The sequence below is a fragment of the Canis aureus genome, chromosome 38, assembly GCF_053574225.1.
Source record: "Canis aureus isolate CA01 chromosome 38, VMU_Caureus_v.1.0, whole genome shotgun sequence".
NCBI lineage: Eukaryota > Metazoa > Chordata > Mammalia > Carnivora > Canidae > Canis > Canis aureus.
The window spans coordinates 18,242,232-18,261,958 of NC_135648.1; the positions used below are offsets into that span (position 1 = coordinate 18,242,232).

At 36.6% G+C, this 19,727-nt stretch overlaps 1 protein-coding gene and 1 pseudogene across 6 annotated transcripts in view; both read left to right on the plus strand.

The window, feature by feature from the left end:
* The window catches only part of CDC73 (cell division cycle 73), a 253,894-nt gene that overhangs the window by 200,570 nt on the left and 33,597 nt on the right, over positions 1-19,727 (plus strand). For all 6 annotated transcript variants that reach the window (XR_013374102.1, XR_013374103.1, XR_013374106.1 and 3 more), the window contains exon 22: positions 4,195-4,286. The gene's annotated coding sequence lies outside the window, so the exon portion shown is untranslated. The remainder of the gene's footprint in view (positions 1-4,194; positions 4,287-19,727) is intronic.
* On the plus strand, positions 9,965-11,366 carry LOC144307141 (small ribosomal subunit protein uS5 pseudogene; annotated as a pseudogene).

Sequence of the window (19,727 nt, forward strand, 5' to 3'; positions counted from 1 at the left end):
ATGAGAGGAAATTCCACAATTAGAAGGTGTGGAAGTGGAAAGCCGACGAAATCAAGCCCTTAGAGAGGCAGTGTGGGTTGACGAGATTACATTCTTTGGGTGTATAATAGGCCAAGGTTTTAATTTCCAGATTCTTTCACTTAAGAGCTTCTGTATCTGAATTCTAGTGGAATGGAGGCCTGTCCAGGCTTTTCTTCCCTCCATTATAAGGGCCTCACCTTTGTAGTTCTTACCTACAACTGAAAAAGGGGAGACTCCCAAGTTTGCAAGAGGTCTGAATAGAGGTTTGTACCAAAGGCCTAGACAAAAAGCCTAGCTTTAAAATGGGCTTTGTTCTCCTTCTTTCCCAGGATTTATTTCCTATTCTATCAGGTTGGCTTTTTTTTTTTTTTTCTAAAAAAAAAGTCTGAATAACGAAGAGAAGAAAGTTTCATGGAGGATCGTTGGAGCCACTGTTTGTATTTATTTGGGATCCCTGGGGGGAACCTCTGCTAAAATAATGTGGTCACAGGTTATGGATTGTGCATTGGTAATTAACATCGACATGAAGCTCTGCATGGGGAAGTGGCCCAATCAGATAGGACGGGACTGGGACAAAACCTGGTGGCATTCCCAGTACTGATGGCTAGATTGAAACTGAGTTTAGAAGTTTTGAGGGATAAGTGGATGCCTAGTCTTAAACCCACTACTAACATAGAATTGTTTTATTTTTAATTTTTTGAGGAATGTTCATATTGTTTTCCATACACCAGTTTACATTCTCATCAGGTATGGAGGTACTCTCTTTTTTCCACATGCTTGACAATACTTTTTATCTGTTGCCTTTTTGATAAAAGCAACTCTGACAGGTGTGAGGTGATACCACATTGTGGTTTTGATTTGCATTTCTCTGGTGGTAAGTGATGTTGAGCATCTTTTCATGTGTCTGTTGGTCATTTGTATGTTTTCTTTAGAGAAATGTCTATTTGGATCTTTTGCTTATTTGTTTTAATCAGGTCATTTGTTTTTCTGTTGCTGAGTTGTTTGAGTTCCTTATATATCTTGATATTAAACCCTTATCAGATATATGGTTTGCAAATATTTTCTCCCATTCCATAGGTTGCTTTTTCAGTCTATCGATTGTTTCTTTTGCTGAATAGAAGCATTTGGCTTGGTGTAATCCTACTTGTCTGGTTTTGCTTTTGTTGCCTGTGGTTTTGGTGTCATATCCAAAAATTCATTGCCATGACCAATGTCCAGAAGCTTTTTCTCTATTTTCTTCTAGTAGTTTTATGGCTTAAGGTTTTCTTCTAGTAAACCTTATGGCTTACATTTAAGGGTTTTTTGCTTTGTTTTGTTTTTACATTTAAGTTTTTAATCCATTTTGAGTTGATTTTTGTATATGTATAAGAGTCCACTTTCATTCTTCTGCATGTGGTTATCCAGTTTTCCCAACATTGACTGAAGGGATCATCCTTTCCCTATTGTTTGCTCTTGGCACCCTTATCAAAGTTTGGTGACTTTAAATGGTTGAATTCATTTTTTATTTTCTTAGTCTGTTCTTTTGGTCTATATGTCTGTTTTTATGTCAGTACCATATTATTTTGATCCCACTTCTGAATATATATTCAAAAGAAATGAAAACAGGATCTTGAAGTGATATCTGTACTCCCATGTTCATTGCAGCCTTATTTACAATAGCCAAGATATGGAAACAACCTAAATGTCCATCAACAAATAAATGGATAAAGAAGATGGCATATGTCTGTATATATACACACCACGTGTTAGCTTTTGGAAAACTAGCTTTTGTTAATAGTGAATTGTTGTGATCATTTCACAATATATACATACATTAAAACATCAAGTTGTATACCTTCAACATATACAATTTTCATCTGTCAGTTATACCTAAATAAAGTTGGGGGATAAACCAATTAAAAAAAAAGAAACCCAGCATTAACCTTAGTGTGTAAGGAGTACACAATAAAAAAAAAAAAAAAAAAAAAAAACAGTACAAAGACAACCACTAACAACTAGTAGAGGTTTAGAAATGATTTTTTTATTATTCACATGTACATTGGCTACCTCTACCTTCCTCAGGAACTTTATTCCAGTTCTCATTTCCTTTACTATCTCTTTCCTGTCCTTCAAATATAGGAATAGCCCTTCACAAATGATTTTGAGTCTACAATCTGCTATGTACTAGGGAGAAAGTGATAAAATAATCTGTACTTCAAGGTTTAAATAATCTAGGTAGGTAAATATACATGCACACAAATTAATTTTATATGGTATCTTATGTATAATAATATAAATATGTTTGATGGGTACAGATAGCACTGGTGCAAAACAAAATGCTTAAACCCATGTGAGGTGTGTGAGGTATTAAGCATGAGATACTTAAATGCATTTAGCAATAGGGCTGTGGAAGTACTAAACAGCTGACTAATTACTGTATTATTTGGGACATGATTCTTTTTTTTTTTTTATCAGAGAGTAGAAAGGCTACTTTATTTAGTCCAGCTCTGTTTTATTTATTTCTGAGACATAGGCCTGTTAATAGAAAATTTGAAATCAACAATAATGTATTTATGTAACTCCAGTATAATTAATTAGAATATAAACTTTTAAATAAGAATGTAAGTGACTTAAAACAGGTTCTTTTTAACACACACACACACAAAATGATAGTCTCCTGGCTTTTTGCATGGTTTGTCAGGTTTAGGTCTTGTTTGTAATTAAGTCTTTCTCGTTTTCTTTAATTTTTTAATTTTTTTTTATTTTTTATTTTTTATTTATGATAGTTACAGAGAGAGAGAGAGGGAGGCAGAGACACAGGCAGAGGGAGAAGCAGGCTCCATGCACCGGAAGCCCGATGTGGGATTCGATCCCGGGTCTCCGGGATCACGCCCTGGGCCAAAGGCAGGCGCCAAACCGCTGCGCCACCCAGGGATCCCTCTCGTTTTCTTTAAAATCTGGAATCTGAATGTGTTTTAGAAAAAAACGCACCAAGGTGCCTGGATGGCTCAGTTGGTTGTATCTGACTCTCGGTTTCAGCTCAGGCCATGATCTCATGGTTGTGGGGTCTAGCCCCTCATGTGACTCTGCACTTAGTATGGAGTCTGCTTGAGATTCTCTCTCTTCCTCTACCTCTGCTCCCTGCCGCCACTTGCGCGTGCGTGCACACACACACACTCTCAAGATAAATAAATAAAATCTTAAAAAAAAATAGAAGAAAAGCACCAATGTATAATAAAACTAATTTTATAAATGGATTTAAACCAGGACTTGGCTTAGATTAGTTTGTTGAAGCTACGTGCCTATGAATTCTAACTTCTTTTCAGTACTTTGGCTGTTGCATAAGCAGGGATTTATCTGAGGCTGATGCAATAAACTAAAATGGTTATTATATTATCTTAAATCAAAACTATGTGATAATCCATGTTGAAATTAAAGGAATTTGAAGTGAGTTCCTCTTTTACCTTTTATTCAGTAACAACTTTAGTTTAAATTATGTTATTCAAAGGCTACTGGAGCTTTCATAAATTATTCATTTGCAAAGATCTAGCTATTTCAAGCCACATCCCCTGAAACAGAATGGGTTGGGTAAGATGGTTTCATTTTGCCGAAGCATTCATAAATATCCTTTGCCTTACTTCCGAAACTAATTTGGATATCTCTTAGCTTAAGGGACACTTATTTTCCACTATCAGGTTATCTCATCTACTAGTTCCCCTTTCTTGAACAACCTGAGGATGAGTTTTTCTCATTTTGATTACCTTACTCAGTTCTAAACTGAGAGAAAATTAGCAGTATCTCTGGAAATTTCAGCAATTCTTGAATCTTCTTATGTAAGCCAGCCTTTTCCTTAACATTTGTGATCTCATGTCTATCAGAAAAGCAAGAGCTGTTTTCTTTTTCTGTTTTCCAATATTTACAGATTTCAGTAGTAATATGCTTATTCACCAAGATACTGTTGTTCACGTATTTCTGTTATGGTTAGGATGATAACACATTAGTTAGGAATACTTCTCTTTTTTTAAGGTTTTATTTTTAAGTAAACTCTGCACCCAACATGGAGCTCAAACTCACTGCCCCGAAATCAAGAGTCACATGCTCCTCTGAGCCAGAAAGGTGCCCCAAGAATATTTCTAAGCAAGGTGTTTTCTGGGTAGATTTCCATTAGTCTGAATCAACTCTCTCCATTATCAGATACAGATGCTCAGCTGGTAATCAATCATCTATAATTATGCTTTGGAGAAACTTCATATGCAGAGATACTCAACTTGTCATAGCTACAATTTGTAAGTAATTCTAAAAATTTATATTCTGTAATCTCTTTGAAAGTTTAACTCAGTGACTGAAAGATTGCTTCTCTTCCTGAACTCAAGTATTATTTAGTAAAAATGGTGCTACTTAGTGCAATATTATCAAGCTTTGTTGGGTTTCAAGTTCTGGGTCATTTATCTGTTTCCTATTCTTCCCCTTCCATGCAGAAAGTCCCCTGATTGACCTTGTGGTGAGACTTGGAGACAGGTTGAGGTGGAGAATCAGGACATAGAATTGCATTTCTGAAAAAAAAAAAATGGCTTGAAAGCAGCCTAATGGGAAGAGGTAGCAGATTCCAAAAGTCATGGGAATGGAAGTCAGAGAGCTTCAAGTAAGGAGGACTGAATGAGTGATAAGTAAAAGCAACAAATGCAGATTGAGTAATTCTACAAGAAATTTAATCATGTTAAGAAGACCAAAGAATGGGTCAGAATGAGGAAAGATTCTTGAAAGCTAGAGTAGATTTGAGCATGTTTACCTAGAAGAAGAGCCAGTGAAGATGGAGAGATTGACGATAGAAAAGAGCAGGAATAATTGTTAAAAATTCTTGGAGGAAGGTTGAAGGAGAAAATTCAGGAGCTCGTGTGGAGGAGTTAGCAATAGCAGAGCAGCAGAATACCTCTTGAGAAATTAAAATGAGCTAAGAAAGAATTATAAATATACAGAATGTGACGGTTAATTTTATGTGTCAACTTGGATAGTCAGTGATACATGATTGTTTGGTTAAACACCAGTCTAGGTTTTGCTATGCAAGTATTGTTTTAGATGTGATTTACATTTAAATTAGTGGATTCTGGGTAAAACATGATTTTCCATGAAGTGTGTGGGCCTCATCCAATCAGTTGCAGGCCCTAAGAACAAAATCTGAGATTCTTGAGGAAAAAAGGAATTCTGCCTACAGATGGCTTTTGAACTTGGACTGCAACATTAACTCTTCCCCCAGCCTCCACCCTATTGAATTTTCCAGTCCCACAATTGTGTGAACCAATTCCCTAAAATAAATCTTTTTTTCTCTATATATGTTGGTTTGCAATCTCAGAAGTCCCTTGGATGAAATCTGAAACTAGCTCCTGCACACAGAGGGCAAGGAGAGACTTAAGAAAGAGACCACTCCAGATTGGCATTTTATTAAGCAAGGGGACTTAGATATGAGACTTATCTCAGGAGGCCATAAAACAAGTAGATCTCACCCACCTGTTAGAATCTTAAGAATGTATACAGAAGGCTTATCAGGTTCAGTCATGTATTGAGTCCAGATGGTCTCAATAACACATTGTTCTCTCAAGACTGCATTCTTGATATGGCTCCTAGTGCAGGAACACTGAGTGGAAAGTACATTCCCAGAATGAAAGGGGTAGATAAGGAGCCTCGGATTGCTCAGGTTCAGCTTGTGGGTCAACTGACAATCATGCCCTCTAAATGACCTCCTCTAACAATGTATATACATCCTACTAGTTCTGTTTCTCTGAAGAACCCTGACCAATACATAAATTCAGGATGAAATGGAAAGGTTTTGAAGATATTCAGGTTAATAATGTCATTCTTTTGGGTATAATGAGAACTAAGATATGTAATGGAAGTGAGGAGGAGGCTTGAAAGTAGAGAAGTTTTCAAATAATTTTTAGGTAAGTCCATGAAACTATGAAGTCTTCCAGAACAGGGAGTTTATTAATTTTGTATCATAAAATCACAGCATGATAGTTGGCATCATGAAAATACTCAACAAACGTTTGTTGTTTTGTCAAATAAGCCAAATGAAGAGTATGAAGGCCCCAGCTAAGATTAGATACTACAAACTCAGAGTGAATAAATTGTCACAGCTTTGTAACTTTTTACAATAACATTGGTCCTCTGAAAGTTGGATCACAAAAAGTGAACCATGGGAATTAGCAGATGGAGACCTACTGAGGGTCATGAGATCAAAGACAACCAGTGGGGCAGTAAATTAACTATGTACTATGAAAATAACACCGTTAGACCCAGGCTGGGTAGAAAAGTAAGACAGATTGGGATGATTGATCTGAGAGAACTGGAAGGAGCCAAAGGAAGTAATGACTTAAATGAAGATATGGAAGATGTTTAATAGGAGAAGTAGTATAGAGAGATGGGAAGAAAGGAAGTATTTGTCTATGAGCATCATAATTCTCAGGATCATGGCAGTAAGATAGTTTCAAGTGGCCAAAATAGGGATGAAATAAAGCTTGGTATTATTAAAAGAAAATATGGTTATTTTGCTATTTATACATATTATAAGTTCTGATATAATTTATATTTTTATTCTTGCTATTTATATATATATATATATATATATATATATTTAATTCCTTAGTATATAATTTAAGAAGATTTTGACAAATAGAAAATATAGTCAGGAATTGCATAGCATTACCTACTTTAATTTATGAAAAATTATCTACATTAGCAAGGTGCTGGGTCTTTCTAGACACCAGTCAGGGTGTTGAGTATTAAGAGCACTGAACTTGGAATTACATCTTGGTATAAGGCCAGGTTTTCTATTTGCTAGATGGGTGGAACTTGGGTGATCCATGTAACCTCCTTAAGCTTTTATCTTACAAAAGATGAATGATCTTAGTTAGGATTATTGTAAAGATTTGATAAAAAACACAAGGGGCCCTTTTCAACTGTGAAGTTTAAATATGTGGTAATATTTAACAAATATTAATTAAACATGATACTTTCCTTGAGGAACATTTTCCTTGAAAAAGATACCTAAGGGTTCATTTTTAGTTTGATGATTGCATAATTAAATTAAAATACCATAATTATGTTTATGAATTTTATTATATTTAATAATTACAAATATTTGAGAGAACATTACATATAGTTTAATCTAATGTAAACTAAAACCAAAATACAGATTTAAAAAGCCCCTGAATGTACCTTAAACGTTGTGATTTTCCTTGTATTCAAAGGGAAAATTCTTATGGTTCTCCTCCCTTAACAGCAGGGATGGAGTAGATTTATTTGTGTGTTTAATTTACTTCTTTTTTTTTTTTAATTTATTTATTTACTTTGGAGAGAGGAGGGGGCACAGTGAGAGAGAGAAGCAAACTTCCTGCTGAGTGGGGAGCCCAACATGGGGCTCAATCCCATGATCCTGAGATCATGACCTGAGTCGAAACCAAGAGTTGGATGCTTAACCAACTGAGCCACCCATGCGCCCCTAATTTACTTACTTTCAATAAAATAAAATCCTAGACATAGACAGATAACTATAAAGTGTATATACTCTGAATACAGCTAAAGTTAACCAAAAGGATTCATTTCATGTTAGACTTTAAGCCAGGAATATAGAAAAAATAAATGCAGTATACAAGTGTGAAAAATAATACAATTTGTATAATTTTTTTCATTAGGTGTAATTAGTTTTTTATAGTTCATTTTGTAAGTTCTGAGATGCAGGATCTTAACAAAATTCTTAGGTGTATGTTAAATATCTATGTCTAATTGACAGATCTTAGCTTGAATGTTAAGCCCTTGTGTAATCAACACAATATTTAGTATAAAATATTTGAGCAGTCAACACCTATAATCTTCTGCACCCGAGGTGATATTTAATGCCCTGTACAAGGTTCTTGCAGCCATTTCATAGGGCATTAGAATATAAGCAGGGCTACTGTAACTACACCTCGAAAGTGTGGAGGTTTAAGTGAGGTAGAATCTTAACTTCTCTCTCACACACTTTATTATTTACAGAATAAAGTAAGCAGGCAGTCCAGGGCAGGTAGCACAACCTGATCAATGAGACCGTCCAAGTATGCTGGATGGTAGGACGGCTCTGCCATCATCATGTGACTTTTTTCTCTAGGTCAAAGGCAGCTCCTTTAGTGTCCCATTTCCTAGCCATCTAGAGGAATGAAAGAGTAAATGAAAGGCAAACTCTCTTTTTGCAGATATAACTCAGAGGTTACTCCCTTCTCTTCCATTCTATAAGTCCAGAACTTACATGATCATAGTGAAGTCCAAGAAAGGCTGGTGATCTCTTTTCTAGTTGGGAGAATGTATGCCCTGTCATTGGTGTCATCGTTTCCTCTTCTGTCTTCTATCACCAGGATGTAATCTGGAAGTGAGTTCTGATAGTCTGACTTCTATTATTTTCCATATTCCTAACAATACACCCCTTGCCTGACCTTCTAGAATAACCTAACTGGTCTACTTGCTTCCACTCTTACCTCAATAAATCATTTCTCACATAGTACTCACTGAATTCTAAATATGTAAACCAAATCTCATCACTCTTCTTTTTAAGCCCTTGGTGGCCCTTGCTTATTTCCTTCATAGCACTTATTAATGTATATAACAATCCTATTTATTTGCTTATTGATTGGTCTGTTGTCTCCTCATCAGAAAATATTCCGTAGGATTTTTTGATTTACCTCTGACTCTTGGACACTGACACATAAAAGGAGTTTAACAAATGGTCTATTGAATGAGTGGCTGAATGAATTGGTGAATTTCATAGGCTTCTTACAAATAAAAATTTGGTGCTCACAATGGGAAATTAGGTAAAAAGAGCCTTATACAGATTTACCTCTATTGGTTTCATTTCTGACTTGGGTTTACTGTATGTTACACCTGAGCCATGGATTTATCAACCTCAGATGGTGTTTGGAGTTTTAGCCATTCTCCTCTGTGGCAAATTGACTGGTGGGCCTCCAGAAGTTATGTTCGTCTTAATACCTGGATCCTGTGAATGCTACCTTCTTTGAAAAAGGGACTTCGCAGATGTAATTAAGGATCTCGAGATGAGATCATCTTAGCTTAACTGAATAAGCCCTAAATCCAATGACTAATGTCCTGGTAAAGCTAGAGAGAGATCTGAAAAACCAGAGAATGTGATGTGGAAAAAGAGGTAGAGATTGGAGTTATGCCATGCAGCCATAAGGCAAGGAACATCTGAGCCACTAGAAGCTGGAAAAGAGGCAAGGAAGGATTCTCTCCTGAAGACTTTGCAGTGATTGTGGCCCCACAGTCAATTTGATTCAGACTTTTGTCCTTCAGAACTGTGAGAGAAGATTTCTGTTGTTTCAAGTCACCTGAATGATTTTTTAGTATAACCCAAAAATTGCATGGAACATACTTACCACCAAAAAATTATTTACTTATCTGAAATTCTAATTTAACTGGGCATTCTGCATTTTTATTTGCTAAATCTGGCAATTTTACTCTAATCCCAAGAATATGTGAAAATGTAGAATTGGCTGGGAATGATAGGGAGAGTCTGCCAACTAAGAATTGGCATCAATTTTTTTTTTAAGTCTATTAAGTAACTAAAAGAAAATGAAATTGGTATCATGGGAGTTTTAAATATGCTACAAGATCCTGAAATTTTGCCCAGAAAAGTAACTAAGCAAAATGCTTGGAAATATAAAAGATTTTTGGTGTTCTAAATCTAATCTGAAACTATCTCAGGAGTGGCTCATTTGTTTCTCGTGACTGTAAAAAGTAAGAACTAAATTCCATCTGATCCTGACTTATTTTTTTTTTTTACATCTCTGGGGAATTAAGATTGAATTAAGGACTGCCTCTTATTTCTACTACCAAACGGTTTATTAGATTCAACTTGAAAATAGGTAGATTAAAGCACAGGAATTTTTAAAAATTAGACTGAAAATAGCATTCAGTGAAGCGCATGGAGAGGCGGTCTTCCCTGAGGGCCTGCAGGTATTTCTTAGCAATGAGTGAGGAACCTTTGTGAGCTCATTTTTTTTTTCACATGCCTCAGAAACAATAAAACCACCCATAAGGCAAAATTCTGGTTTACTCTGTTTAAATTTTCCATTCCTAATGTTTATAATCACCTTCTTTTTCTCTCCCTTGTGAATTTTTAAGCACAAATATCATGAAAGCTATTAACTAAGTAATTAAACCCCATTTCGGGATCAGTTGAATAGGCATATAAGGTGGGGACAGCAGTAGAGGGAGACAGAAAGAATAAAGAGAGCTCTGAAATCCCCCAAATCTCTGCTTTACTTAATGGAAGACTAAGCAAATTAGATGGATTTCATGTCTCTTACAAATAAGAAGCAGGTACCCACGGTGGGCAAACCAGGTAAAAGGAACCCTATATAGAGATTTTCTTCTATTAGCTTTATTTCTGACTAGACTGTGCTGAATGATATACCTGAGCAAAAGATGGCCTCAGCTCCCCCTTGCAATTGAAGAATTAAGACTCTTTAGGAAGGAAAGAGCAATAAAGAGGGAGAGAAGGAAAACTGAGAAAACACCAAATGGTGGATGATGCTAGGGCTGCAGGAGGTCCCAGAGTCTCTGGGGGACCCTGATGGGAGGCTGTGGTGGCTTCTAGAGGCTTCAGCAGTAGCATATGGAGCTAAGGCAGAGGCCCCAGAGCTCTCAGAGTTAAGGCTGAGGGCAAGGAGTGGATCCCTATCACCAAACTGGGCTGCCTGGTCAAGGACGGGAAGATCAAGTCTGCAGAGGAGATTTATCTCTTCTTCCTGCCCATTAAGGAATTTGAGATCATTGACTTTTTCCTGGGGTGTCCCTCTAGGATGAGACTTTAAGGATTATGCCTGTGTAAAAGCAGACCTGTGCTGGCCAGTGGACTAGGATCAAGGCATTTGTCACCGTCAGGGATTTCAATGGCCATGTTGTTCTGAGTGTTAAGTGTTCCCAGGAGGTAGCCATTGCCATCTGTGATGCCAACATCTGGCTACACTCTCCATAATCCTGTGCAGCAATGCTACTTAGGGAAGCTGCTATGCTATGTTGGGGAACAAGATCAGCAAGTTCCATATGTTTGCTTTCAAGGAGACCTGCCTCTGTGGCTCTGTGCTGGTGGTGCCCTGCACTCCTCCCTGCCAGGGCACTGTTATCATCTAGGCAACTGTGCCTGAGATGGCCAGCATCAGTGATTGCTATTCCTTGGCCAGGGGCTGTTCTACCACCCCGTGTGACTTCACCAAGTCCACCTTTAATGCCATATCTGACACCTACAGCATTCTCACCCATGATCTCTGGAAAGATACGTGTTCACCAAATCTCCCTATCAAGAGTTCATTGACTATGTCTAAAGACCCATACTAGTCCCTGTACAGAGAACCCAGGCAGTATCCATGGCCATCAAATAGTTTTCTCACAAGAAAAAATAAAATGAATTAAGTCTCTCTCTTTTTTAAAGGAAAACTAGAAAAAGAAGAACAAACAAAACCCCATGTTAGTAGAAAGAAGGAAATAATAAAGATAAAAGCAGAAATAAATGAAATAAAGAAAAAAAAAAGACCAATTAAACAAAGAGCCAGTTCTTTGAAAACCTAAATGAAAATTGACAAACCTCTAGCCTGGCTCATCAAGAAAAACGAAGGCTCAAAATCAGAAATCAAAGAGGAGATGTTATAATTAATACAATAAAATAGAAAGGATCATAATAAGTAACTACTATGAATAATTATATACCAGCAGATTTGACAACCTAGAAGAAATGGGTAAATTCCTAGAAATGGGCAACCGTCTAACACTGAATCATGAAGAAATGCAAAATCTGAAAAGACCAATTATTAGTAAAAAAGATTGAATTAGTCATTAAGAACTCCCTACAAACCAAAGTCCAGGGCCAGACTGCTTCAATGGTGAATTCTAGCAAACATTCAAAGAAGAATTAATACCAATCCATCTTAAACTCTTTCAAAAAGTAGCAGAGGGAATATTTACAAACTCATTTTACAAGGCCAGGTTTATCCTGATTCTAAAGCCAGACAAGGACCCCACAGTAGGTTAAGCGTCATGATCTCAGGGTCCTGGGATCCAGCCCTGTGTTGGGCTCCCTACACATGAGGGAATCTGCTTCTCCCTCTGCCTCTGCCCTTCCCCATCCTCATGCTCTCTCACTTTCTCTCTCATAAATAAATAAATAAATCAATAAATAAATAATTACAAGAAATTATAAATGTTGGCAAGGATGTACAGAAAAGGGAAGGAACCCTCATGCCCTGCTGATAGTAATGTAAACTGGTGTGATGACTTTGGAAATCAGTATGAATGTTCCTCAAAAAACTAAAAAATGAACTACTATATGATTCAGCATATTTATCTGAAGAAAAAAACCTAACCTTGAAAATGTATCTGCACCCCCATGTTCATTGCAGCATTATTTACGATAGCCAAGATATGGAAACAATCTAAGTGTCCATCAACAGATAAATGGAGAAAATATATATGTATATATTTACAATGGAATATTACTCAGCCATAAAGAAATGAAATATTGCCATTTGCAACAACATGTATGGACTATGAAGGCCTTATGCTAACTATAATTAATACTGTATTGCATACTTGAAAGTTGCTGAGAGAATGAATCTTAAAAATTCCCATTAAAGAAAAAAAAAATTCTGTAACTATGTATGGTGACAGATGTTTAATTACATTTACTGCAGTGATCATTTCACAAAATATACAAATATTGAATTGTTATATTTTATACCTGAAACTAATATAATGTATGTCAATCATACCTCAATTAGAAGAAAGGGACTAAGTGTGTGGAGGGTGGGGTGAGGCTGAGAAAAGAGGTGGAGAGGGTAGATGAAGAAGGTAGAGACTTTCCAAAGAGGTCGTCTCAGGAGAAAAGCTGAGAGCTTGGTAATGATTTTCTACCAAAGACAGAGCAATAGGGAGCTATTGATCATTGGCAAAGGAAGTTTCTGGAGGGTTTGATGTTTATTCATTAACTTATTCTTCAATCATTTATTGACTACTCAGTATGTGTCAGGAATTGGTTGGATGTGGAGGTTCCTCCAGAGAAAAAGTGTTAAGCCCCTGATTTGAGTGAGTGGGCTGTATATAGGGAGGAGAAAGATATGCTACAAAAAAATAAGCACAATAACAACTCAGTGCTATCACAATGGAAATGTTTATAGGATGTAGTAAACAGACCAAGGAAAAGAGCATGAAAGGGAGGGAAGAGGATGTGGGTATCAAAATCTTTACAGTGTTGGCACCCAGGTTAAACTTCTGTGTTTTATTAATCTGTTCTCTGAGGCTAGGCACATGTTTTGAAGGAGCTAGTGAAGATTCTGAGAATATTAAGTACAATAATCATATTTTTGAGCAATTACCCTTTGTCAAGTGCGTCTTGTGTGCCAGGCACTAAATCTTCATAATGACCTTATGAAGTAGAGAGTCTTATTCTCATTTTACAGGTGAGAATATTTTAGGTCAGAGGGTTGGAAAAATCATCTAGGTTAGCACAGTGATGGAACCAAAAACAAACTTTTGATTGCCATATTTTCTATCTTGCCTCACTGCCTGCATATTAGAAAACACGTATATTAATAGTTGCTTTGCTCTGAAGCATGTCCTACCTAATGTGTTGATTATTTAATAGTTAACTTTCTAGTGTTTTAATGGAAAGAAGCCACTTTCCTTGATGTAAGCAAAAGTTGACAGTCTCTGATTTAAGTGGCTCTACTTTCTACTAGAGCCACATAGTCTCTGTGATGGTCAAGGTCAGGTTTCACTGAAAATCCCCAAATTGAAGTACAGTTATCAGAGGATATGATCGCACACAAACCAAAAACATTGTGTTTAGTATCCACTAAGATAAACTAATCCAATCAACATGATTTTTGATATTTGGATATTCTTTCACTATATCTGCCTATGTCACTAGGAGATGGCTTCTATTGGTGTCTTTTAGGTAGAATGACTGTGGGTGAGTAGGGCAGCTGCTCAGAAGTGTGCTTTAGGGGAGTGCTCCTCAAACTTAAATGTACTTTCTGGTACCCTTGGGATCTTGTGAATCTCTAGGTCTGATTGAGGGCTGACATTCTGCGTTTCTCAATGTAGTCGCTTCCGGGTGATGCTCAGACTGATTCACAGACCACACTTTGAATAACAGGGGCATAGACTGGATGCATATCATCCATCTGATTTAGAATGCCTTCATCCTGTAATGCTATGTGACTTAACCAATTTATTAAATGACAACTATTCAGTGCCTACAATGTATGGATGCCTGCATGACATAGAAGATATCTATCTATCGATTGATCGATAGATATGAAAAAGTGCAATTTCTATGTATTCTAAATGTGAACTTCTATAGTAGTGGGGAAAGAGAGCATCTATTATTCTTTTTATTCTTGCTTGCACTGTGTCAAAGGCTAAAATACATTTTTTTTGTAATTTAAAATAAAAGTTATTTTGGGGAGTAGTTAATATTGTAGTAGGGAAGAGAAACAATACATTACATGTTAAGGCAACAGTAAGTGTCACTATGAAAGCATATGGGGGAGGTTATAAAAAGTCACTCTGGGACTTTTAAATTTATCTTAAAACAACTGCAGGTACATTAAAGGTTATTTTTAGGGGGAGGGGAGACATGATTATATTTAGTTTTAAAATGGTTTAGGATGCAGACTGATCAGCAGGTAATGAGTCTGGAGTCAGACAGAGCAGTTAGAAGGCTACTGCTATAAACGAGGAAAGTTGGGATTTTAAGAAGGGGTGGATTTTGAGAATCAGTTGGTAATAGATTTTATGCAAAGAATGAAGAAAAGAGAAAGTCAGGGATGACTCCTTGTCTTCTGGTGTGGGCAGCAGAATGGGTGGTGATTCTATTCATTGAATAGAGGAGACAAGAGGAGGAAATTTTGGAATTTGAAGTGAGATCTAAGTTAAGATGTCCAGTGGGTCATTGGAGATAGAGTCGTAGGACTTAGGACAGGTGCCTGGGCTGGAAATATAGGCTTGGATGATGATCGAAGCTATGACACTGGGTTAAGCTCATCGAAGGACAATCTATATTGTTGAAGCTTTTTAGCTAGAGAGTACACATATGGGCTTCAGTGAGTCTTGAATCTTCACGATTTGTATGAAAAAATTAACTTAAAAAATTTTTGATTCTTTTTTGTTTTTTTTTTAATTTTTTAAAAAATTTCAGTATAGTTAACATACAGTGTTATATTAGTTGCAGGTGTATAGTACAGTGATTCAGCAATTCTATACATTGCTCAGTGCTCAGCACGGTAAGTGCCCTCCTTCATCCCCATCACCTGTTTCACCCATTGCCCCACCTACCTTCCCTCTGGTCACCATCAGTTCTCTATAGTTGAGTCTGTTTCTTGGTTGTCTCTCTCTTAAAAAAAATTGACTTTTATGTGCATTTTTCTGGGGACAGTGATTCTGAGGTTTTATGAAATCTTACCCTGAAAAACTTAAGAACCATTGGGTTGGAGTGCGGAGAGAGAGCAGGATGGAACCTAAGACACCAAGAAAAAGCTTTGTGAAAGAGAAGAATCAAAATCTCAGAACAGAATCCTGGGGGAATGCCAACATGAGGAAAGCCTCATCTGGTGTTTGAGGTCCTGAAGCTTCAACTGCTTTTTATTTTGCCACATTTTTTTTCTGTTCTATATTCTAGGAAAAGAAAGGCCTGGCATCTGGAAGACTGAGCCACAAACACTTTGATAAGCTTTGGGGGTAAAGATAAATTGAAAAGGAGAGGGCTAATGAGCATTTAGTTGGACTTCAGGCCTAGGGGTTTTTGGAGATGCTATTCTTAGACTTTTCTGAAACCTAGAAATGTCCAATTACACCTTCAGCAAAGAAAATTAATAAATATAATCCCTTTAGTATAAGAATTTTTGTTCATGGAACATGTAATTGCTTTTTATTCATCAGGCTATATGGGTTAAGATGAAAGCAGAGTCCAGCATTGGCTTCACCTGGTGAAGTTAAGATAAAGGATCAAATATCTTTTGAAATACAATATAATATTCATTTTTAATTCATCTTCTTTGCAAATAAATTATATTTTGAAAGGTTTTCACACCAATTGGACTAAGAACAATTCAACCTTGATCCTGTATCTTTCTTTCTTTCTTTTTTTAATTAACACTTAACACTAGCGACACTTTAACGTTGTCCTCACAACTCAATTTGCTACTTACCTTTATAGGTTTAGGGCAGAAAATCAGAAACTTTGTTACAGAGTGCTAAAAAAGAGATGATACCAGTAATCAGGAAAGAGAAGGCATAGGGCTCTCTACCACCAATAATTTTCTGACTGGAGTATTTACTCGTTGGTCAAATATTGTGTTTCCACCCTGGTCAATCATCTTTGTGTTGGTAACTGTATTAGTTTCTGACTGATGCATAACAAATTAACCCCAAACCCAGTGTTTTAAAACAAATAGTTATTTAATAGTTTCCTTGGGTCGGGAGTGGCTTAGTTGGGTGATTCTGACTTGAGGTTTCTTGTGAGGTTGCAGTTAAGTTGGAGTTTGGGGCTGCAGTCATCCTAAGGCTTTGTGTGACCGAAAGATCTGATTCCAAGATGGCTGATTTGCATGGCTGTTGGCAGGAGGCCTTAGTTTCTTGCCATGTGAATTTCTCTGTAGGATTTCTTGAATATCTTCATGGCAGGGCAGCTAGTGTCCTCCAAACTGAGGGATCAAGGAAAGTAAGATGGAAGTCCTAATGTCTTTTATGACCTAGCTTGGAGGTTACAAGGTTTTATGAAATCTTACCCTGAAAAACTTAAGAACCATTAGGTTGGAGTGCGGAGAGAGAGCAGGATGGAACCTAAGACACCAAGAAAAATCAATATTTCTGCAATATTCTATTGGTTACTAATGTCTGTTTTATACAATGTGGGAGACTGTATCAGTGTGTGAATACCAGGAAGCAGAGACTGCTGGGAACCCTCATGGAGGCTGGCTGTCACAGTAACAAAAACTATTTTTTTTTAAAATACTTGTCTTCCTGGAGGTTATAAATTCAGTTAAAACAATCATCACCACTGCTACCACCACTGAGCATGCTGCTTTATTTTTCCCCCATTTTTATTGAGATATAATTGCCATGTTACATTGTATAATTTAAAGGTATACAACATGATGTTTTAAAATATGCACACATTGTGAAATGATTACCACACTAAATTTACTTAACATCTGTCACCCTAGCTTGCTGCTTTAGAGGTATGTCAAAGATCTATTCAATCACCAATTAAGACTGAGACACAGTTAGGTCTTGGAATAAAGCTATTGTCAATAACATCACTTTAGCCATGAAGAGGAATAATATCTATGAGTTTTTACTTCCATTTTTAACATAGTGACCTCTGAATTGGGAGCCCAAGGTCTCATTGTAAGTCAGCTTTGATGGATGGTAGGACCAGGTAAAGTTGGGGTTCAGCAGAATAGTTAATGGAAATATTTTCAGTAGATTGAATTTGGCAAGGATCAGTTGCTTGTAGTCAAGAATTTCTTCCCATGAGGATTAAGCCTTTATTTCACAGAAAAGAATTATTCCATCTCTTCCTAATCCATACAATCTATAAAAGGCTAGTCTTGAAAAGTATTTATGTACAAAGAGTTTTATAACCCTTTAGAAAGTCTTCCATTTTTCTTCCTCTTTTTGAGGACTTCCAAAAAATGCCATTCCTTATTCAAACATAACTAAATTCTAAGACAAGTTGTACCAAATTGTATACTTAGAATTAATGTGGATTGTGAAATCAAAACCACAATGAGATACCATCTCACACAGGTCAGAATGGCTAAAATTAAAACTTAGGAAATGACAGATGTTGATGAGGATGTAGAGAAAGGAGAATCCTAGTTGGTGGGAATGCAAACTGGTGCAGCCATTCTGGAAAACGATATGGAAGTTCCTCAAAAAGTTGAAAATAGAGCTACCGTATATCCAGCAATTGCATTACTGGGTATTTATGCCAGAGATACAAGTGTAGTGATCTGAAGGGGCACCTGCACCCCAATGTTTATAGCAGCAATGTCCATAGTAGCCAAACTATGGAAGGAGCCCATATGTCCATCGACCGAAGAATGGGTAAAGAAGATGTGGTATATCAATATAATGGAATACTACTCAGCCATCAAAAAAAGAAATCTTGACATTTGCAATGATGTGGATAGAACTAGAGGATATTATGCTAAGTGAAATAAGTGAATCAGAGAAAGACAATTATATGATTTCACTCATATGTGGAATTTAAGAAAGAAAACAGAGGATCATAGGGGAAGGGAGGGAAATATAAAACAAGATGAAATCAGAGAGGGAGACAAACCATAAGAGACTCTTTATCATAGGAAATAAATTGGGGGTCGCTGGAGAAGAAGGAGGGGGATGGGGTAACTGAGTGATGGGTATTGAGGATAGGTGATGTAACGAGCACTGGGTGTTATTGAAGACTGATGAATCACTGACTTCTACCTGAAACCAATAATACATTATATGTTAATTAATTGAATTTAAATAAATAAATATTTGAACTTAAAAAATATAAATAAATAAAAATTTTTAAACTATAGGTTGTGAACTTAACAAAATGCCTTCTGAATATCCCATTAGTGGTTACTGAGGACATGAAATTCATAGGGAAAAGTCAAAATAGAAGGTGGTACAGATCAGTGTTAGACCTCATTCTATATCTCTATTTAGCAGCTATTCCCTGCAGTTCTTTTGGGCCACATTCTGTAAACATGGGAGTCACTGCCATGAACTGTGGGCATATATGATATTTCCAACAGGAAATATCCTGGATATCCATCCTTCTGGATACAGAGAGATGTTGTTTAACCTGAGAGTATAGGGAGATGTTTTCTGAGGTCGTTGATAGCCTTTATATTACTAAAGATGAAGGATTACTCTTCTGTAATTTAAAAGAAATCTAGGTTAGGGTCTTATTGTAGCTTTTTGTTCTGTCAGAGGACTTAAGTGCTAGTTATATTTGAGAACTGTTTGATTTTACCACCTGAGGAATAAATCAAGAAGGGAAATTTAAAATGGGCTATCTAGGGGGGATAGTGGGCATAACTAAATCACTAACACACCAGTGACTCTGCCTGTATTGATTCTCAAAGCAGAACTGCAACTAAATTTCCTTTAACTTCAAATCATTATACAGAAATTCATACCTGTTTTTATCCCTTTATTGATAAAATAATGCAAATATGCCTCTTAAATTCTAATGGCAAACTGACTCCCTCTTTGAAGAATTTACTGCCCATTTTGTGAGTAGGATATTTGTACAATTCTCAGAAAACGTTACCTTAGTGATTTTTAGAGCATATTGATAAAGTAGAAAAGTGACAAGCAGGTGCTCTCCCATCTGTACCCGCAGGCAATTTAATCAAGGTCATATATACTAACAGGCAAGGAACTGCATGAGTTAAATATTTGTTGAAGGAGTGGATAAGAGTTTTACGGAAACTGTTGTCTAAAAAAGGCAAATAAGATATGTGCAAAAATACTTCTAAATGCTAAAAGATAATTATAAAGCTTTATGATAATTTCCCAGAAGAAATAATTTCTTTCAGTTGGAGAAACCTGGGAATGATTCCGACAGCTTGGGCACGTGGAACCTTCCCCCAGCAATGTTCCATAGCTAAAAAACATTTATACATCCC